This window comes from Morone saxatilis, unplaced genomic scaffold, assembly GCF_004916995.1.
Source record: "Morone saxatilis isolate NCDOM2014 unplaced genomic scaffold, NCSU_SB_2.0 Contig8, whole genome shotgun sequence".
Classification (NCBI taxonomy): domain Eukaryota; kingdom Metazoa; phylum Chordata; class Actinopteri; family Moronidae; genus Morone; species Morone saxatilis.
Genome location: NW_023340257.1, coordinates 4,041,756 through 4,047,652, shown reverse-complemented (window position 1 = coordinate 4,047,652; position 5,897 = coordinate 4,041,756).

The window sequence follows — 5,897 nt, the reverse complement described above, 5'->3', positions numbered from 1 at the left end:
CACACACACACACACACGCTGAGATGGGGCTTTTCAAGGCCCATATTTGACTAACACTACCAACAGCTGTGATAACAACAAACGTCTAATAACAATAATTAGACCATTTTAATTCCAGGGTGGCTTTAACTACTAGAACTGGCTAAAATGAAATTAAATAGTGTGATTTTTAATCCTACTTTATGTTTTATTATTGCAGAGCCTGAAATGTGAATAGTTTATTACAAGCTTAAGTAAACAACATTGTGCATAAAATATAAAACATATGATTATTAAAACAAATAAATGATCAATTCTTTCATTACAGTCGCATTCATTATTAATAAAATATTAAATGTATATTAACAAATGTATCTTATTCTGTCCGAGCCCGACCAGAGACTGACCTATGACAGCATTTTTGGGCCCGAATTTGGTTCAGGCAAAGGTTCAAGCTCCATTCTGATGCACTTGTAACTTGGAGTAGCTGAACTATAAAAATGAATACATCTGCATTCTCAGTCAGTTATAACACCTGCATTACCTGCGGTGATCTAGAGTGTGAAAACTCAAGCTAGCAGTAAAATAAACACCTTAAAATTGCCCCTGTTTGTGAGAGATAGAGAGAGGTGGATTGTGGGTGCATAACTGCGTGCTCATCATGCACAGATCCACTGAAACAAACAGAGCAATGTATGTTTGAAGGGCGTGGGGCAGGACAGAGCAAGCTGTAGTTCACAGGTTCATCCTGCTGTATATTTGTGGTACAGTCCTGTAACCAGATCCCACATGGAGGTTCAGCCCAGACCAGATCAGACCAGGGCTGAGTAAATCTCACAAGTGTTGCCTGAAAATAACCCTGGCTATTTATAACTGCTGTCTCTGCAGCAGAAGAGGAAGTTCATAATATTTCATTGACGTTTGTTCCCTGGGTCGTACTCTGTGAGCAGTAATCTTGCTCCGACAACAGAGCACCGCGGCAGTTTCCAGTTTCCACAGGAAGGCAGAGGAAGCTAGAGGACGCCGATTAGGCTGCAGATGTCGAAGAGGAGGCCGCTGCCTGTACACGCCCTCTGGAGAACAGGGTCTTCAAATCCTAATGAATGGAAAGTTAAGTTGGTGCACCTTGTTCCCTCACAGCACATCCACCGCCATCTCCTGTGGAAGTTATGTTAGGGTGAGTGATGTATTTCAGATTAGCTGGAACTTGCTGCCCTCTTGAGGTTTCATGTTACAACACTCTGCTCAGTGGAGGAGAAACCATAAGATGCCATGGTAACCCGTCTGTCAACAAATCCCCAACGGCTCGTGCAGGTCTGTTAGTGTGTGAGTTTTTTAGTTTCACATCACTGAGAACAAGTGGTGCAGCATGACCTGACTGAGCGAAATCTCCTTTAACTGTAGATAAATACTGAAGAACCTCTGTACAAAAGGCCCATAAAAGAGCTTTGCACCAGGTTCTCTAAAGCACTGGTTCCTGACCTATTTGGTCTGGTGTACCACAGCCCTGTCAGATGAACTCAAGTATCCTCACTGACACTACCCTGCATGTTCCAGATGTGTTCATTTGAACTACTGTTAAACAGTATGTTACGTAATACTATCAAATAGGCTATAAAAACTAATACACAGTTTAAATCATTCATCCACCATATTTAGCTTTTCATAATGGATTCAGTTCTTTTAGCTATTTGTTTATCCATTACTTTTAGCTATTTGAACCATTTATCCATCATGCCTACTGTAGCTACGTATTTAAAGCATTTATTATTACTTTTAGCCATTTATCCATTAGACCCATCTATTTACTATTTGGACCATTAATCCGTTACTTTAGGCTAACAATTTACAGGTTTATTCATAACTTTTAGCTTACCTTAGATATCTAGCCACTTGCTAACATAGTTTTCACAAATGTTCTGACTCAATAGGTGGATTTTAAAAAACTAATTGTAATTTTCTCAAATCATCACTCTCATAACACTCTGCAGCACCATGTTTACATAAACCATATGAGGTTGTAAACCAATCTATAAAACACCTAGTATCACCACATGGTGTGAGTGTATAGTATTACCTCTTCATCGTAGTATCTTCTTGGTTTGTGAATGTGTGAAAAGTGTCTGGCCTGGTGTGAAAATGATGATGCAGAGCAGAGGTATGGAATAGATACACTGAAAAGGAACAATTTTGATCAAATGAACATACGTGACAGGGAGAGAGACCTTCATACCTGGCAGCAACCTTGACTGTAAAGGCAGATCGAACTGGCAGTTCTAAAAGAGAGAAAAGAGATATCATAAATTATTAGTACATTTATTTGAAGACAGTATAATTACTGAAATGAAAGAGATCATTAGCAGCTTCTACTCAAGGCCACATGATCAATTGGGCAAAGCGAGCAACTGTGGGTCCCAAAAGCCCCGGGTTTACTGTCTGTCTGTTGTTTGATTTCTTGCACATTGGTTTAAGCCAGTAATACAGCATCACCTGGGTCCATCTCACAATCCTGTGGCCCTATCTTGTACAAATCTAACCATATAACCTTCATTATTTTCTTCAAGATTTAAGTTAAGTCAGATTTCATCAAATTACCACACAACTCACATACAAAGATATTCCAGTGTAGTGGTACTGGTTGGTGTCTGGTTCTCTGGGCAAAATGTAGGCCTAATGACGCTGCCATCTACAGTGTAGTGTGTTGTGTGCACGGTGCTTGATGGGAACATCGCCAACAGCAAATGTTTGATATCGTTTGTGCTCCCATTCATCTCAACACTGGCCCCATAGTCTGGCAATGATAATGCCAAGCTGTCACGGTTAATCTGTGAATGACATATCAGTGGTTTTCATTTTTAAAAGCCTTTGCCATGGGGGAGATTTACTACCAGAATAGTGCAGCAAACAGATAGAGCTATGTTAGTCGTATTGCATCTTAACTATTAGCACAGAGCACGAACTATACCCAGTTCTCAGTCACTGATATATGATCTCCAGGCTGACAATCTCTACTTCTGGTCATAAAAGCACCTCATTAAGCAAAGGCATTATGGAGTGATTTGTGGAAACGTCCTCTTGTTGTGTGCGTTTGATTTGACCTGCAGAGGGCGCTAGAGGAGCTGCTGCACCGTCATCCATCCAGGCTAATAGCTGTATGAAGAAAAAATTGTAGTCTAGTTCTACACTGCTTTTAATTAATATCTTTCGGAGTATGATCGATGATGAGTATGATTACTGTAACTATAAGGATTTGAGCTAATCACCAGTAAACCCTAGCCTTGGTAGGAGTAAGGGCAAGATGGATGTAAGTGTAAATCATAATAAATAAATCATTTTAGAGGAAACACTCTATATAGACCCCTAACTCATTTAAAGGTCCAGTGTGAAGGATTTAGTCCTATCTAGTGATGTAGATTGAAACTCACTCATTTCACGTTCCCATTCCCTGCAGCCAGTGTTTAGTCTGTCCTTTCTGGGCTGCTGTAGAGACATGGAGGTTTAACATGGCGGTTCAACATGGCGGACTACATGGAAGGCAACCCGCTGCTTTTCTGCTGGAAAGATGCATCTGTCCTTCCATTATCTTCAGATTTCCATGTTCGCCTGCACTGATTTCTTCCAGAAGCCCTGCTGCCTCAGGCACACCTGCTGGATATTACGTACTTTATATACATTACAGAGCTTCGTTTGTGAGACAAGGACGAAAGGTTTTAAAAGGTTTGACAAGGACAGAGAGGGCCTTGTAATTCATCTCACATCCTTGACATTTTGCTGCCACTTTCGGCTTGACTGTAAATCACTATAATCACACCTTCACCATATGGCGAGGGAAAGTAGACACAGCAGCTACAACGAATGGGCTTCAAATGAAGTCGTACTGAAAAAGACCCGTAGCTCTGTGAGGCTCACTGTAATATAAACCAACCTGTTAGACAGATAACACAAAGTCTACGACCTGATCATTAAAAGTCAGGCTAAATAAAGTGAGAGGATCACCAAAGGTCAAAAGGACCATGAATGTCTGCATCAGATTTGATAGAAATCCATGCAATAGTCATTAAGACATTTCACTCTAAATCACAAATGTCAAGCTCTCGGTGGCGCTACAGCAGAAGTTAGTGGATCAGTAGCATTCATCCTCTGGGTACCTTGAACGTCTCAATTCCGATCTAATGGGTGTTGAGCTATTTCGGTGGTGGATTGACTGACAGACCAATTGCCATCCCTAGAGCTTTGCTGGTATCTGAAAGGTCAGAGGGTCAAAATACTACTGCTCAATCTCTTGGAAGTACGAACATACGTAACAGAAAATATATATCAGAATGTATTGTATATTATATCATGGAAGTTCACCACAATAGCAGAATGAGGAATTCACAGGAGAAAAGTGAGAAATGGAAAGCGCTCATCCTCTGTGAAGTGTTTAGTAAATCTTAAGGTAATAGTTTTGCTAAGTAACAGGTCAGTTTCCTCCGCTGAGAAGCATGAAGCATTCAAAGCAAATGTAACTGAAGTTGAGTAATTTGATGTAATGGCTTTGGTTAAAACAAAATGGATCTGGGGAATTGAGTGTTAATTTGAGGCAGACTTTTTTAATCTTTTCAATTTTCAAGTCAAAAGGCTCAAGACCAAGTGAAGTGATGAGTCACTGCTGTCACTGGTGTTTAAGTCCAAGCTGAGTTGAAAGCCTTTTTTCGGATTTTGTCATGTTAAGTCTAAAGTCACCAAATGTGTCTACCTCTGTCCGTGGGCCAAAGTGTGTGAAACTTTAACATGAAAGGTCAGGGGGTCATCCAGAAGGATCCTAATGGGGTGTCTTAAACAGTGTTGCTCCTCAACAGGAGACGCAGGCAACTGTCATGCACCTGCAGCAGTTCTCACTGCAGGAAGGAAGTCATTTTGACTGGCTGGTAGTGCATGCTGCAGTCTGACTGGCTCCTCCACTTTCACCTATGAGTCTAAATTTAGGCCAGGCACTGAGCTCAGCCTGTTATTATGGGTGATGTAACAGTAGAATAGGCTGCAACTGCTAGAGGTTACAAGCAACTGAAACCAGGGAGGCAAAAGGTTAAGGCCCCCCCAGAATGAACACGTATGAGTGAGAGCTGGAAAAAGGAATAGCTTAAGAGATAAAGGTGGGTTTTATGAGCACACACAGTCAAGATAATGGCATGTATTAGTCACTAATCCATGATAAAACATGGTGGCTACACAAAACAGTAGTTTCAGCCTCACATATTCTGTGAGTGTTGATGATGACTGAGTGTCACCAGACATCTACCGGCCCCATCAGCTGCTTACACAGTAGCAGCAGCTAGTCACAGAACCACAGGCATTAAGATTGCATTTGTCTCTCAAACACTATAAATAGAACATATAAATTTATCATTACACTCACAGTTGCTAACTCAGATTCCAGCAGCAGAATCTGCTCTGTTCAACACTGTACTCAGGTTCACCTAGTTTGGGCTTTTCAGTATTGAGACTACATTTATCAGTTTTTAAAGAAACACCCGTGCTTATGTATGCAACTCATTAGAACAAGGCTGCAATATTAATGTTAACAGCATGCGGTGTCTACAAACACCAGGACTAACAAGAACACCCAGGACAGTTTTATTTTAGTCATTACTTTGTATGACCAGTTCATGAATTATATTTGTATATCTGTGCTAAAGGCATATAAAATAAACACAACAAGTGAGTTTGTAATGTTTAATTTAGATAGTTTAATGTTAATTCCATGCTGTGTTTCAGTAAGAACAATACAGATTCCCTGTCTGTGGCTCCAGTCAGATATCCAGTAGTACAAATCAGCTCCAAGTTACACATAATGAAGCAAAACAAGAAGAGAAACAAAGAAAACAGCATAGAAAGAAAACCTCTGAACCTTGAGGAGCTTTAGTAAAAAGTAGGGG